Source organism: Macaca mulatta, chromosome 6 (assembly GCF_049350105.2).
Source record: "Macaca mulatta isolate MMU2019108-1 chromosome 6, T2T-MMU8v2.0, whole genome shotgun sequence".
Taxonomy (NCBI): domain Eukaryota; kingdom Metazoa; phylum Chordata; class Mammalia; order Primates; family Cercopithecidae; genus Macaca; species Macaca mulatta.
Genome location: NC_133411.1, coordinates 124,379,448 through 124,396,108, shown reverse-complemented (window position 1 = coordinate 124,396,108; position 16,661 = coordinate 124,379,448). Strand labels below are relative to the sequence as shown.

Below are 16,661 nucleotides of genomic sequence, written 5' to 3'. Positions count from 1 at the left end.
CATACCACACTGGGTAAATACCTACTGTGCCAGCTTTCCTGCCCTTTGGGACTGGGGCAATCCTGTCTAAAGAAATGAGAAGAAGTCAGAGTTTACTTGATCAATTCTGGACATGAGGGGGTGTGTATGGCTGTTTATGCACTGAGCCATACCATTCTACATCAGGCTGAAAAATTGCCTGAAAGAGGCCTTATAATAAACTTGGAGTCGAAAAACAGTAAGCAAACAATAAAAGTAAACCACAGGAACACAGTAATAACATTTCCATAAGGTGATATTTGCAGCACTTTTGTAAATATTGACTCACTCAGTATGAAGCTGAAAAACAAGCCTGGTTTATATTTGGGCCAACCATATATAGCATGGGGAGTACTCCCTTAGAGAGTTTTTCACTGGCCCCAGGATCAAGCCTAGAAATGAGCACTCCCTTATGTGTGACCTGTAGTCTTCCATTGCAGTATCTCCCACACTATCTAAATTCATCAGAGGCTTTCTCTTCTGCCTTAAAACAGCATTTTCTCCCAGTAGTTGGAGAGATGATGAGGCAAGATCAGCTATAAATAATGATGTGGCCTTATAAAAATAATCATTCTATCTTATGAAAGCATACTGTTTGCTTTCCCCTCTCTTTTTTTTTTTTTTTTTTTTTTTTGTCTGCACTAAAAGAACTTAATGGCAAGTCTCCTCTCTTTTGGGGAGAGTTTGCTGATCAGGGCCTTCTGCCACATGGAAAGACAAACCAATACTTGATTTGTTAATCATCATACTATGGGATAATTCACCAAATGATTATTGTAAAAGAACAAGAAGGAGGATAAGGTTGAGAGAAGAGTGACTTGGAGGATACCGTTAGAGAAGAGGAGATTATTCTCTCGTACAAGAAGAGGTCTATGAATGTCAAGCAGAAAACGTGCCTTTCATTCTAAGAGCTCAAGGAAGCAGCCAATGCTCAAAGGAGATGGTTGCATGATGTGTCAGAAGAGATGAGGACACATGCTCTGGAGTTCTCAGTGCCAGCAGCAATTGGTGAGTCTCAAGCATGGGCAGAGCAGCCATCCTGGGAGTAGTGTGTGTGTGTGCATGTGTGTGTGCATGTGCATGTGTGTGTGTACCACCTAGCAGGGTGGGGCTTCCAAATGGAAATCGGGTTGATTTATAAAAAATAGATATGGTCCTTCTTGCACATCCAAGTAAAAGAAGCACCTTAAAGCATTTCCATCCATGACCCACATCAGAGTGGCCTCTCCGTGTAACTCAGCTACAGAATCTCTACCTGGCACACTCAGGGGCCAATCGAGATTTTGCCTACTGAAATTTATTTAATCTGGGGGGCCTCCCTTAAGAAAAAGAAAACATATATAAATATATAATTAGCTAAAAAGCCTTGAAAGGAGCTGGTACAATTGAGGAAACCTGAAACTTAAGCCTTGTTAGTTATATGATACACCCTCCTCTGCTGTCATTATCACATTTTGTCCTGAGTAAGCTGGGGAAAAAAAGAGCCCTAAAGGGCTCTTTCCCCACCATTGGTAGACATTCTTCCTTTTCATGGGAGTGTTTCTCATTTTGTCTTCAGCTTTCCACACTCTCCAAACCAAGGGAGGCTCTGCAAATGGTTAATTTACACAAAAATGTGTTGCTCTGCTCTCTCCTGGAAGTCCCTTAACTAGGTTACTCAGCCAGGTGTTTAACTTTAATTTTTAAAAAATCTTTTCTTGCAGAATGAAAGTCTTCCCTACTTTGGTAATCTCTCTCCCTGCTCAGTCTCACCCTTCCTCTTCTATATGCAATCACTTTTAAAAGAAATTTTTGGGCTCAGCAAGCGTTTTAGAAGATTGGGAGGAGGGAAGAAGTTGTATTAGTTCATTTTCACACTGCTATAAAGAACTACCTGAGACTGGGTAAGGTTTAATTGACTCACAGTTCTGCATGGCTGGGGAGGTCTCAGGAAACTTACCATCATGGTGGGAGGTGAAGGAGAAGCAAGCACTTTCTTCACAAGGCAGCAGGAGAGAGAGAGCAAGGGAGAAAGTGCCACACTTTTAAACCATTAGATTCCATAAGAACTCACTCACTATCATGAGAAGAGCATGGGGGAAATTGCCTACACAGTCAAATCACCTTCTGTCGGGTCTGTCCCTGACACAAGGAGATTATATTTTGACATGAGATTTGGGTGGGGACACAGAACCAAACCATATCAGAAGGGGATCGCTCACCAAACCTCACTGGAATAATTTACCTGGTCTTGAAGGGAAACTAATTTTGCTCTTTTGAGAATGAGCAGCAAGGATCATATGCAACTCTGAGTCTCTCTCCACCTGAGGCATAATGGGTTTTTCAAAATCTATTGAATTCCTGCGACTAAAATAAGTCTCAAATCCACATCAACATTTTCTGAATTGCCACAGTGGAAGAAGTATTTTTTGTGGTTTTTGCAGGAGAAGGTGGTAAGAGTCCCATTTCACCAAGATGGAACCTCATTTCACTAAAGACATGCAATAGACTGAGCCATAGGTTCTGAAGAGAATTCCAAAGAGTTCCGAAGCATTCTGAGCTGGATGTTTCTACTAATTCAGACATTAGGTCTCATTCGAAAAAGAAAATCTCATTATTTTAGAGTTAGTCCTCCCATATATTTCAAGAAAGATGTCACAGGATGTTTAAAGGTGTAGTGCTTTATGTATAAAATGTAGTTTTCTTTAGCTGTCATTTTCTCATCTTTGCATTGGGCATAATGAATAAAGAAACAGCAGGATCTTGTGATAGAAAAAGAAGAGCCAACATGTGTTTTCCACATTTGGATTTACAATCTTGACTTTTTCTTTGTTTTTTCTTTTTCTTTCTGCTGCTGCTGCTGCTGCTGCTGCTGCTGCTGCTGCTGCTGCTTCTTCTTCTTCTTCTTCTTCTTCTTCTTCTTCTTCTTCTTCTTCTTCTTCTTCTTCTTCTTCTTCTTCTTCTTCTTCTTCTTCTTCTTCTTCTTCTTCTTCTTCTTCTTCTTCTTCTTCTTCTTCTTCTTCTTCTTCTTTCTTCTTCTTCCTCTTCCTCTTCTTCCTCTTCTTCTTTCTTCTTCTTTCTTCTTTCTTCTTCAAATCCCAAGTCTTTAGAAGAGGATTATACATCCAAGAAAGAGTCTTGGCCTAAGGTGAAAGAGGTTTACATAGGCAGTTAGGAGAGTTGGGGTCTATTTACCATCTTCAGCCACTGGCCAACCAGTCCAAGGACTTCATGTCCCTCAATCTTTCTGCCTTGATTCACTCATCCAGTTCGAAGCTGGGCTAGATAATCTCTTAGGTCCTTCCAAGCTAGTGTTTATTTAATAATTTTCCTCTGAGAATTCCAGAAGTCTTTCCATGACTCACCCAGCTAAGAGTCCATTTAGGGAAAGCAGAGGGGCCACAGCTCTGTTTTCCAAAGAACTGGTCAAGCTCAGAAAGTTATTTCAGCCAAAGGTAGTGTGGAGACAGTGTGTTCAGACACAGAGCAGGGAAAGCTGATAGAATTAATGAACCTGATATTACAGGCACTGGAATGGTGCTGCTCTCCGGCTTGGGGCTTGATAGATAAAACTGGCTTTTGCTCAGAATCCTGCTGTAATGAAAAGGTATGCTCAAGGGAGACCTAAACCCAAGGGCAGGTGGCTCTGCCACATTGTCTGACCTTTGGCCAGTCACTCACCCTCTCTGGTACACAATTTCTGTATGTGTGTGTGTGTGTGTGTGTGTGTGTGTGTATATATATATATATGAAAAGAGGGTAATAAAGTCAGCCCTGCCTTGCTTAGTGGCTTTTTGATAAGGTCAAAACATATATGGAAGCAAAAGTGTTTGAAAACCATAAAATGATTCATAAACAGAAGGATTGCAATTAGCTTTGGAAGTTGTTTCTGCTCCTGTGCAGGGTTGGTCTAGGGAGGAAGCAGGGACTGGGGAATTTCAGCACAGGAATGGAGAGAGGAGAGTCTAGGCAGAGGGATGAAGGGAGGCGAGGTTGGGATCCATGAGAGAACCAGTGAACACAGGGGAAGAGCTGCTGCCTAACAACCAAGTTCAGGCTAGGGTGTTGGAAGTTCAGAGCCTAATATGTCCATATCCCCACTCCTCACTGAGGCTCCTGCTTCCAAAGGCCCTCTGTTTGTTGTTGACAGCTTGGCCTTACTGCTGATAATTCTGTTGCTGTGTTTCTTCTAAGCAGAAAATATCTGGCTATGGACTACATAGGTGATGTCTCACCCTAGAATTCTCTTGCCTTATGAGACAGAAGACGAGCCCTGGCAGTCTGCGTTCGAAGCAGATACTTTGATCACTTCATAGGATGGGATTCAATAGACAAGTGAGGCAGGGACAATGCTGAAATAAAAACCACGCCAGGTAATAGGAATAATCATCATCATAGTTACTATTTATGGAGCACTGTGTGCCAGATGCTGAGCTAAATGCTTTATACACATTTCTTACTTAACCTTCACATCTACACTATAAGCTTGATATATTATGATTTTACTCCAATTTAGAGAGGCCATGGATCTTACTTGAACTGCTTATTGTATTCTCTAGATAAAATTGACTTGGAACTTTGTTTGGACGCTAAATTCTATACTCAATCATTATGCTGTTCTGCTTCTTTTGGGTCCACAGATTCTTATCAAGTCAGCCCAAAGTTATCTGGACTTTAGCAGAATCCCAAAGTAGAAATCAAATCAGTCCTGAGCAGTGAAGAGACCAAGATGTAACAGTGATGCCCAGAAGTGTCTGACTTACTCCTCTTATTTGGCTAGAATAAATAAAATAAAAATAAAAACAGCTGCAGCTCCTTTATTGAGCTGCAGGGCTTTTTTCCTTTTGGAGCCATTCTGCACTTGTTTAGGAAGAGTAAGATATCATAGAAGGGACAGGAAATAATTTGTTGTTGAGCCTTTTAGCTAGCAGTATGCTGATGCTGGCTTGCACTGCCACACACCTGCCCACAGAGCCAATTGTGTGCATCTCTTGCCAAAGCCAATTCACTGAGTTTTGCTTGGTAACTTGAACTTTGCCAAGATGGTAGTATTTATACCATAGAGAATGGCAAACACTGCAAATCAGAGCTTTGCTTTCTTGCAGAGCCAGTTGTTAAACATTTACCTACATACCGCTGACTCCAGCCCTGGTTTGTCATTTTGTTCCATAAATTGTAGATGCCAAAGAAGAGTTGTTTCTGAAATATGGTATTTAAAATGATGTCTTAATTCTACATACATAGATATTATACATGAATTAAGGAGCCATTTTAATATTCACAGCTGAGGACAACTGCTAAAAGTTGCCTAATCAAACATGCTCTAGACAACTGGGTGCGAGTAACTGGACCCTTCCTTATTGCCAGGCCTTGTAGAGCATCTTGCCCCCAGAGCTGCCATCTGTGCCTGCAAGAGAAAGGAACTGTGATTAGTTTCCTTTGGTGAGGTCCGGCAGCTCAAATTGTGACAGGGAGACTGCATGTGTGTGCAAATGACCTTTTCCTTCTTGACATTTTAACATATCAGAGATAATAACAGAAATAAATGAATCAAACGATGGAGCTGAATGAATTCATTTGAGGAAAATATTTTGTCAGATTACCTACATTTTCAACTACATCTACATTAACCAGAAATGGCATTTTTTATGTTATCCATAGGATCACCTCCCCTTATTTCCCATGGAAATGGAAGCTAGCAATAGAAAGAACTACAGAACTACATAAAGAAGCTTATGGAGAAGCAGAACTACAGATTATCCCACATCTCAGTATTGCTGTTACTTCCAGAGTCTTCCTCTTAAGCTTTTGTCTGAAATGGAGTGGGGAGTGAGTGTTCAGCTGTTCTAGCCCCTCCTTCTCCATCCTTGTGGGTTCTCATGGGGAGGAGGACATGAGCACTATCCAGCATTCACTGGGGAGGTAGAAATGTCTATTAGGCACTTACCCCAACATTCTTTAACTGGAGCTATGAGAAGGTAGCACCGGACGATCTCTCTTACTAAGGTCCTCTCTAGCACACAGATTCTGCGGCTAAATAATTGACAGTCGTGTGGCCCGGGGTCCATGCAACCTTTCAAGCACTGCTCCTGACAGTCTGAGAGAGAACTGGGTTTCAGTCCCAGTTCCCCAGCCATATAAAGACCTTTATTCTTTCAAAGGCTACTTATTTTCCTAATCTGGACTTAGCAGGTGGAAGGATACATTTCCTCAGATTTCCTAGTAAAATATTAGCCAGCACTGTAGTAAAAATAATAAAAATAATATTAAATTATTTATTATAATTATTAAATTATATTAAATTATAATATTAAATGACCCACTCTGTGTGGCCAATAGCTGGCATGTTCCAGTGCTGATGGGCATGGGAAGGCTCTGGGAGCAATGTGAGGGCCCTGCCTGGGGCAGTCCAGCGTCTGTTGGGCGCTGCTCCTGGTGTGTAGAGTCTTACATAATACCTGGGCACAGTAGCCTGCCCCTCCCTGCTGGGGTGTTTCACAGGACACAGGATTAGAGGGCTAGAGCCAAGCTCTATTTCTGGAAGGCAGAAAGTTCAGCTGTAGAGTAGCCACTGGGAAGACACTCATTTACGCCACTGAAGGAAGCAAAGATAGAGACTCCTAGGGAGAAAATTATTTTGGAAGGCCATTTTGCACAGATAATTTAAGAACATTTGGGAACAGGGTAGGGGAAGAAAATAGAATAAACAAACTGGAAAAGTAACTATTTCCCCTGTTGTCGCCCTTCTTTGGCTACTGTACAGATTCAAACCTAGGATTTTAAAAGTATAATTTATCCAATACCTGATGAAACAAGACTTGATGATTAACTCTTTGCCACCAACCTAAACTTACATTTGAATACACACTATACCTTAGTAAGTACAGTAAATTCTGATGCCTCATCACCCTGCAGAATCTCTATTAACCCAAATCCCAGATCTCCAAGCCAGGCTAGACATTGTTTTCACATTCATGTGTGAGAAGGCGCACTGCTATTTGTGTATATACTCATCTGTTTTATTGCTTCCCTAGGCCATTAATTCCTTCAGGACAGAACATAGTAAGAGGTATGGTGATAATTCAATATAGCTAATTAAGGAAAAATGATCTGAACACCTATGTCTTTAGTGGTGGCAATGGTAGTGTGTGTATATGTTTTGGCAGAATGGGTAAGTGAAGTCAGTTAGAATTGACAGTTCTGAAAGGGGGTAGGTCCAAACCTGGGAAGGGGAGAGACAAGCTGGGATCTAGGAACAGGAGGTAAAAACCAGCAATGAAAAGGCATGTTGAAAGCAGAGACACTCGGGTATGTGAGTAGAGACAAACCCAGAAGACAGGAACCAGATCAGGAAAGAGCTGTCATACAACAGGAAGGATACAGAATGTGAACCAGGATGCTAGACTGTGACAATACCCAGGACATTTCCTGAAGCCCCAACATCAGCAAAAAGAATGCATGCACCAGGGCCCAGATGAATCAACCCTGTTTGTGCAACAGGTAGGGGTTTCTATCACCCAAATATTAATGTAGTATTCGATATCTGATGTGTATTCAGGTGAGCATCGGTTGCTTGCTGAAGTCACATTTGGAAACTTCCTTCAGTGGCAAGTTTTTTAACAACACAAGAAGATAAATATCATGAGTTCTTTGTCAATGGCTTTATTAATTTTTCTCTCTCTATTTAAGCAGAGGGGTGAAAGGCCAGATTTGTGCCAGGTAGAGGTTGGAGTGTGCCTGGAATGCCTGTTAGGAGGCTATTATAATGGTCTAGAAGAGATGATGGTGACCCAGACAAGGAGTTGATGGGAGGAGTTTGAAGATGCATTAAAGGGAGCAGATTTGAGTGCCAATTAGACAATTGATTGCAAAATTCAAATGCCTACAGGCTTTTGTCTGTGTTTTAAATTTTCCATAATAATGTTTTTAATTGTAAGAAAACAAGAAGTGGAAGAGAAACCTATAAGTTAAAGGAGACTTAAATATAGCTACCAATTGCAACATAGGAATATCATTTGGATCCTTGATTCAAGTAAATTGTTAAAAAGTTTGAGACTTGGAAAATTGATCAGTGACTTTTTGCATTAAGGAATTATTATTGCTTTCTTTACATGTGATAAGAGCATTGTGGGTTTTTTTGAGTTCTTTTAGAGGTATGTACTGAGATGCTTACCAATGAAATTATATGACTGGAGTTTACTTTAAAAATATCGGGGAGTAGAAAGGGGCTAGCAGAAACAATATTGGCTTTGAGTTGATATTTGTTAAAGCTTCATGATGAGTTCTTGAACTCCTTATACATGGAGTCGGGGCTTTATTTGTGTTGACCACTGCTAGTACCATGTACCAGAAACTTCTTTCAGAGCTACATGGTCTGTTCTGCTCAAGTAGATTAACTTTCCTATTGCACTAGGATGAAGACATCCAAATGTGCACATAATAGATGAAACAGCTACAAGAAGGTGGGAGTTGTAGAAAAGCTTTTTTTTGCTTGTTTTAAATGTATATATTCAGCCCTTTCTGCTAAAAAATTGAAAAAAAAAAAAAAAAGCAGCATTTTGGAATTAACCAAGATGAGTAATGATGTTGTTGGAGAGGAAAATTGCCTCCCTTCTCTTTTTCTTTCTTAGTAGCTGAACTTTGTTTTGCAAGATTCATTGTTACCCAAAATAAAGACTACATCTCCCAGCCTCCCTTATGAGGTGTGGCCATGTAGTGTGAGCAGAAATGTTAGGTGGGGCTTCCTGGAAGGCTCCTTAGAAGGAACTGACTCATCGGAGTGGTATGTCCTTCTTTTCTTCTCCCCTCACTTTTTCCTTATGCCCAGAATACAGACATGAGGTATAGAGTTCCAGTAACCATGCTGGACCATGAGGTGCTCTTCAGGATGAAACCCACATACCTCATGTGGCCAAGCAGAAAGATAGGAGGAGCCTAGTGCTCCTTCTGAGGACTCTGGTGACTTTGAACTGCCTACCTCTGGACTTATTTGATCAAGCAAGAATAAATCTTTATGTGGTTAAGCCATAGTTACTTTAGGTTTTTAATTATATGCAAATGGACTTAATGCTATTGGATACACATACTTGATTATAGTGAATAAAACACAATCTATTTGGTATTATCTATCAAAAGTTAAAGTATATAGAGTCATTGACTCAATAATCCCAGAGTCAGGACTTCATTTTGTAGTTATACATGCAAGAAAGTATTGTTTGGAAAAGCAAACCCTGTAAACAATGCTTCTTTTTTAAAAAAAAACTAAGCGTAAATTAATAGCGTGGAGAGTTTGCACTCATTAAATTTTCTTTAATATTACTATCCTAGTATTTAAGGTACAGTCTAATTTCTAGTCTGTACTACTTTAAATGGTATAGTAAAGGTATTAGTGGCTCCCCTTCAGCCTCCCCTTCCCTGTCCACCTCTCCCTTTCCTCTCCCTCTCTTTCACTCCCATTCCTTTCCTCCCCCGCTCATAAATGTATAATTTTACTGAATATTCAAGGATCTAGTCTTCCCAGGATCCATGCAGAAATTCAGGGGAGATGAGAACACAGGAAAGGATCTCCTCAAGGATGGCTAATCCAGCTAGGGATTCTCTGTGCCAGCTCTGGGGTTGATACTGATAGTCTCCCTGAACACAGAGTCCGGGAACTCTCAATGGCCTCCGAGTGGTTTTAGCCAGGTTGTTTGTTTCTTGCAGATGAACGAGGACACACGTGCTCTGACAGGAGTTGGCATGTGTCCAGGAGTTTATTTACTCATACTCCATATGAAGGCAAAGGTTTATTTTAATTCTTTCCTGGAGCATGAGAGCTCGGCTTAAGGGAGTGGGATGGAAACACAGTGGGAAGATAGCAGCAGGGTAGCCTGAGCCATAAGGCAGATGGCGGAAAGGTGACATTTGTTCCAAAGGCTCTCAAGGCCTTGTGAAGCTCATAGGAGAAACTTACTTGATGCTTTAATTTTAGGACAGTTATTTTATTGGGAAGAAGCTTTAGTTGCTGGCTGTTGCTTCAGTGATAAAATCTGAACCTTGGCAACCCCAGGGTCCTACAGAAAGGATTACTGTAGGATTATCAAGAAAGCTCATAGCTAAGAAGTAGCAAGTTCCAGGATTGATTCAGGGGTGGATTCTCACATAGATTAATGTGAGTTGATGATGTCTAAGAGATGAAGGGAGGTATCTATGAATTTGTCACTAGACAAATGGGATCTATGAATTTCTCACTAGATCATCTATATTAGTCTTGACAATTTTGGTTATGAAATACATGCCCAACTTAAACTGGCTCAAAGAAAAATCAGAATTTATTGATCCTTGTAACTGGAAAGTTCAGTGGGTGGTTTCAGGCTCAATTTGATCCAGGTCTTTAGACAGTGAGTGCATGAAGGACACAATCATTGTCTCTTTCCCACTCACTCCTGCTTTCCTCTGTGTTAGTTTCATTCACAGGCAGGTATTCCCTACAAGGTGGTAAAGATGACCACCAAGAGTTCCATCGACAAGCTTAGCAACCCCAGAGTAAGGCACCAATAATCTCAGGGTTGATTTTCATGGCCCAGCTTGGGGCACTTTCCCAGCTCTGAACCAATCACTTCCCCTTTGATTTTCCAAGTCGAGATCCAATACCCAAATCTGGAGCCAGAGTCACTTCAGATGAGTGGGGGAGAAGCGGAGGAGTTTAAAGGTAAATTAGTATGTTGTTATCAGGATCAGGGAGATGGTTGGCAGACAATTAAATGTCTACCACACCAGGGTAGACTTCTAGGCTTCAATTATTTTCCAGTAGTAAATGAAAAGAAAAAGAAAAACTACCAATATACTATGCAGTATATGATTGATTCTTCTTTGAAATGTTGGAGATTAGAGGCTCCCAGACCACAGCCCAAGGCTTTGGGACTTACTCCAGAGTCTTTGAGTTTCTCGGGGTTATCACAAGTATTTGGGTTAAAAACAGACTGGACTAGAGCACATGTATATGCTCTTGGGGTTTTCTCCAAAACCAATATATATGTGTTCCAGTCCCAGGCATGGATGAATTCCTGGTCTAGGAATTCCCCTAAGAGGTAAAGTAATTCATAAGTTTTCCCAAGAGCTTTATAATTCCCCCTCCAAAACTAAAGGAATCAGTCTAATTTATTTTTTGTCCCGTTATTTCCTATGTTGTTATTAATGAATACACTGATGCTTTCAGAGCAGCCAGTAAATGGAGAGCTGGACCCACACTCAGGTGTTCTGCCCCAGGTCAGATGGGTGATTCTGTACCCTGCTGTGGGTGGGTAGAACAAGCAGCAAAGAACGTTGGTTCTACCTTCCAGAAATAGAATGTTTGAAAAGAAATCTTTGTGAAGTTGAGAAATGCTATCTTTTATACTATACAGATTAAGAGTGGAGTCTACAGAGGCTTTGAAAATGCAGTGGAAAACGCTGGATCAGAATGCAAATAATGTGAGCAGACCAAGCAGGTACAAAGAATGTGCAGCATTGCCAGTCCTTCCCGCTTTTCTGAAAATGAGAACTGTGTGAAGACAATAAGCTCATTTCAGAAACTGCCAATTGCTGATTCTTTTTCTTACTGGAGAGCGAATATTCTGGAACTCTTCCTACAGGAAAGGTCGTCAGATACAGACCTATTTCCAAACAAACATTAGTAAGGAAGAGAGGCATAGTCTGGAAATGTGAAGAAAAAGAAAAGAGGCATCCTGGCAACGAGAAAAGCTCAGGTCATGGCCTGTCTTCATCAATTTTCTCAAAAACTGAGACATAATTGGTAGAGAAGGAGCCAGTCTCAGTCCCTGTTGGATTAAGATGCCACCTCTACCTATGCATTCCGGGACATTTTCATGGAGCAACTGACAACTGCTGATTCATTTTACTTAGGAAGGTTCAGAAATTTCAAACCAGACAAATCCTCTGCTCCTTCTGAGTTCACGAACATGATCCAAAGAGCAAACAAATCTGGAAACGTCCAACAATGATAGCGGACTTTCAGTCAGTTTATCTGCCACACCCACTCCTTACCTACAACTTCTAACAATGGCAGTTCTATGTACCATGTGATTGAACCGGGAATGGTCCCTAACCAAGCCAGAGACCAATTAAATTACTCTCCAGGAATTCTGAGCTTAGAGACATATAGAACTTGCCAATTGGGTTGAGGACCATAAAGAAACAGATGTGTGGACTGTGTATGATGAGGTACCAGCCACCACAAACCAGCCACCCACAGGACATACTGATACACGACATGTTTTGTTTGGCCTGTGAGGTTTGAAATTTAAATGGTTGCCAACACTTAAAAACTGAAGTATTTCACATTTAAAACTAGGTGGGCCTTCCAGAGCAAACTACATGGAAATTGTGGTTATTTAAGAATGAACACGCTGAACCAGAGAGGCCAGACTTGAGGTGCATTTGAGACTTTTCAGAGTTTTAGAACATACATTCCAAGATCACACACATACTCCCATAAATGTCCATCCAGAGGACCAAGGGGCCTGCCGCAGACTCACCTGCTGCTTGGAATAGTTGAACAACTTTCAGCAAACTCACAGGAGATTTAGTGAACACAGAATTTGGTTTTATTTGAGTGGCCAGATTCCCCAACTCTCTCCACAGCTCCCCAGGCCCTGAGGCTGAGTGGTACAAGCAAGTTACCTTTTTAGACCCCACTATTTCACATGTATGAGCCCTACAGGCAGTGGAGTCAGCGAACCCTGCCTAATGTGAAGGATGTAGAGGATTTCTGAGGGGCCCCAGTTCTAGCCCCTACTAAGGTCTAGCTCTTTAGCAATTCCAAGTTTCCCCAAAGACTTTTTTTATATCTACAGTAAGCTTTCTCCCTTCTCTCTGCTCTCCCCACACAATAGACAATTTATGTGAGCTCATTTGAGTGGATTTCACACCTTGCTCCTAAAGGGGCTCTCCCGAAAACAACCTCTGAGAATTCACCTAGCAAAGAAAAGATCCAGTGCAGAAGAGAACTGGACTATGTTCCACGATATCACCTGGAGCCACTGGCCCCTTTAATGAGGCCCTCTTTGGCAGCCTCAGAACCCCTGTTGATGGGGAATCTTTCAGGCTTCTTCCCACCCACAGCATCTGGGCATAGCTAACTATATCATAGAAGACATCAAGCTATAAATGACTTTTTTTTTTTTTTGTCCCACATTCTTGTTTAAGTTGTCAATTTGTATGTTTAGGAGATATTTTTAAATGTTTGCTTGTTTGTTGCAAAACCTCGGTAACCTCACTCATTGGATCCATTCAAAGATGCCAGAGGAAGAAAGGGTTCTCACCTAAGACACTCAGAGGCCTGAGTGTTTTTGGGCTCTTGCCCAAGGGAGTGGGTGTGCAGTATGTTATACAGCCTTCATGCAGTTCTTTGCTCTTTTCTGTGAGTCAGAGTCATGTGCTGTTTAAAATAGGTGGTGACAGTGGGCAGGACACTCCAAACACAATAGCAATTCATTGAGTGTATTGGGAGGGAGAGTGTGGTCTTTCATCCAAAGCCTGAGCGAGGCTCCATTTGACTGTTGTAAGGTCAGATTGAGCACGCTGATCCACTGAGTTGACTGGCAAAGCTTGACTATGGATAGCCACAGACGCAACCGCGTGCTGTGTCTTTAGGAAGATGCGGGCAAGTGGATTGTGTCAGATGTCCAAATGGTAAGTAAGCAGTCATGTCTTTGTGTCTCGGCTTCCCTGATGAAACTATACTAAGCATGTACTTACCTAAGAATGCACAAGCTCACTAATGCAGCTCAAGTGGAGCGTGAGCTGAGGCCCCTGAATGAGGCGTGCTTGGGATTTTTACCCTTTTAGAAGTGTTCAGAGATGAGACACCCTCTCCTCCTACATATACACCCACACCCACACCCACACCCAGACACATAAACATGTTCTCCTGAGCATTTACCCAATAGTTCATGCTGATTGTGGGTCTAATGACTAAATTTCAAACCTACCTCTGGCCCATAATGCTTAGCTGGTTGTACAGCTTTAGGTAATGGAAGAAATAATCACATGACTTCCCCAAAACACATGCGATGAACGTGCTTCTGACATGATAGCCATGTGGTGATGAGCAAAGCCTGGGCAATCTGCAGCTGTGATCCATCAGAGCATAGGAGTGGACAGTCTTTCCAGGAAGCCACAGCAGCAGCCCCAGGAGAAGTAGTCGTTTCTAACTGTTACAAATTACCCGCACAAGGAAACCTAGCAGTTTCCAAGAATTACATGTGGCAAGCACCTGTTGTGCCAGAGAATTAGAGATCACTTTATGGGTGGGAGTGGGAAAGTTTGCTGGACTAAAAAAATGACTGTCACCCAGCCTTGCCTTAGGCAGATGTGGCAGAAGTTTATCCTTCCATCATCTCCCTTTCGATATCATTTTCTTGCCCTCCCTCCTGCTTCCCACCCCCATCGCCAAACCACTGTCCACACTGTAGGTAATCATCACACTCTCTGCGCTCTAATATCCCTCATTTTTTATCCTAGAATGACTACCAGTCACTGTGTTAAGTCTTCCGAGATGATTCTAAGCCTCAGTGTTAACTGTGAGATAGAAGACTGTGTTCTCTTTCCATGACTACCATCAGGAAAGGAAGGGTCTGTGGGCAATAGGAGGACTTTATTAATTCCTTAATGAAGGATGGTCCACAAACCATGGTTTAAGGCAAGCTCTGTTTAGGGGGAAAAAAAACAAAACAAAAAACCAAAAAACAAAAAAACAGCTCACAGCAGATCCAACAGGAGTCCCCGAGCATAAAGCTATGCAAATGGAAGGACAGTGTCCCTGAAAGAAACTCAACTTGTTCTGATGTGCGGCTGCTTTTCGTTGCTGTTGGGTTTTTCATTTGTTTTATTTTGAGAACTTGACATTTTCCCCTTTCTGGTGCATACAAATGCAAAAGCAGCATTGGCTGGCACTTGGCATCTCATTGAGACTCAGCAGTCACTACCACTTTCTGATATGACTTTGGCTCCTGAGGGGCCCTGCCTACTGGAATTTTGTGAGGATATTTTAAATAACAAAAGACCTAACAAATTACAATGTACAATCATATGTCGCTTAACAATCTAGGCTATGTAGTATAACCTATCGCTTCTAGGCTACCAACCTGTGCAGCAAGCTACTATATTGAATACGGTATGGAATTACAAAACACAAATCAGTAGGTGATAGAGATTTTTTGTTCCATTAAAATCTTATAGGACTACCATCATATTTGCAGTTCGTCATCGACTGAAATGTCACTGTGTGACTGCAGTTGAAAACTTTGCTGTGAGACTATAGTTATTACAGCCTGAATCTTGTCATCACTTGAAAAGGCTAACTCTGAGCCCAAGCGCCATATAAATATAGAAATGTCATCTGATTGCTATATTACTGAAATTTGTTAACTTTTGAGAGCAATTTCTTAGAGATTAGAAAAAGGAAGATTCTAGGATTATTAAATTTATTGAAGATTTTCACGGGTTCTCAAATGATATTTGAAACGATCACATTTGGAGACATACCACACACAATGTCTCTGCTTGCAATGGCCCCATGAAATGGCCATTAGTGGATTCTGTTCTTATTAGATGAAAACTCCACTAAGACTTTGATTCCAAATAATTTACCTACCCCACTTTACTGACCTAAGTTAATAGTTCTTACCAATGTTTCCATGCTCAGGAGACATAATAGAAATTATTTTTGATGAGGAGAAATAAAAACATTGATTAGGCAGAACTAGGGCTCTTTCTGAGTGTGAGCCTATTTCTTTTTCTTCTATTACAATTCCATCAGTTCTCTTGTTTTTCTTCTAATTTATTCCACCTTCAAATTCTATCTTCTGCCAAATAACCGGTTTCCCACTTCCCTCCCAGAGAGTCTTTCCAGTCAGCATCCAACCTTGCTTCCTCTTTGTTTCTTCCATCCTATCACTTCTTCCCTTACTCATAGTTGGGTGGGTATTTACTATCCGTGCAACATTGACTCAGTGGGTGTTGTGTTAATGGACTGAATGTTTACATCCCCCTACTAAATTCATATGTTGAAATCTAATCCTGGATGTGATGGTATTTGAAGGTGGGGTCTTTCAGAAGCGATTAGGTCATGAGAGTAGAGCCCTTATGAATGGAATTAGTGCCCTTATAAGAAGAGGCCAGAGAGCTAGATAGCTACCTTTCCGTCATGTGAGGATGTGAGAAACTGGCAGTCTACGACCCAGAAGACAGCCCTCTCTAGGATCTGATCATGCTGCACCTTGATCTCAGACTTCCAGCCTCCAGGACTGTGAGAAATAAATTTCTGTGGTTTATAAGCTATTCAGTCTACGTTACTCTGTTATAGCAGTGCAAACTAAGATAGTGGGATATCTGATAAATTCTCAAAGCCTTACAGTTTGAAGCCAAATTCAGCATCTGTGTGGCCTGACATTCTTTATTAAACATACATTTGATGATTGCCTATAAATAATCTTAGCCACTTTGGAGCTCACCACCACCACAACCATCACCAGTCTTGAATATTCTTTCCAGTCTCCTGACATTACAGAAATTTTTCAGCTTGCTGAAAGGAAGAGGTGCCACCATTTCATGATATTCAGTCCTCTAACACATGGCCCCAATTTTTTTTCTTTCTTCTCAATACCTGCTTTCCACCTGTACCC

General features: G+C 41.4%; 1 long non-coding RNA gene across 1 annotated transcript; it reads left to right on the top strand.

The window, feature by feature from the left end:
- Positions 1-376: 376 nt before the first annotated feature.
- On the top strand, positions 377-16,317 carry LOC144341516 (uncharacterized). The gene is made up of 2 exons (XR_013418489.1): positions 377-1,026; positions 11,382-16,317. It is a non-coding gene; the product is annotated as an uncharacterized LOC144341516 (long non-coding RNA).
- The last annotated feature ends 344 nt before the right edge of the window (positions 16,318-16,661 follow it).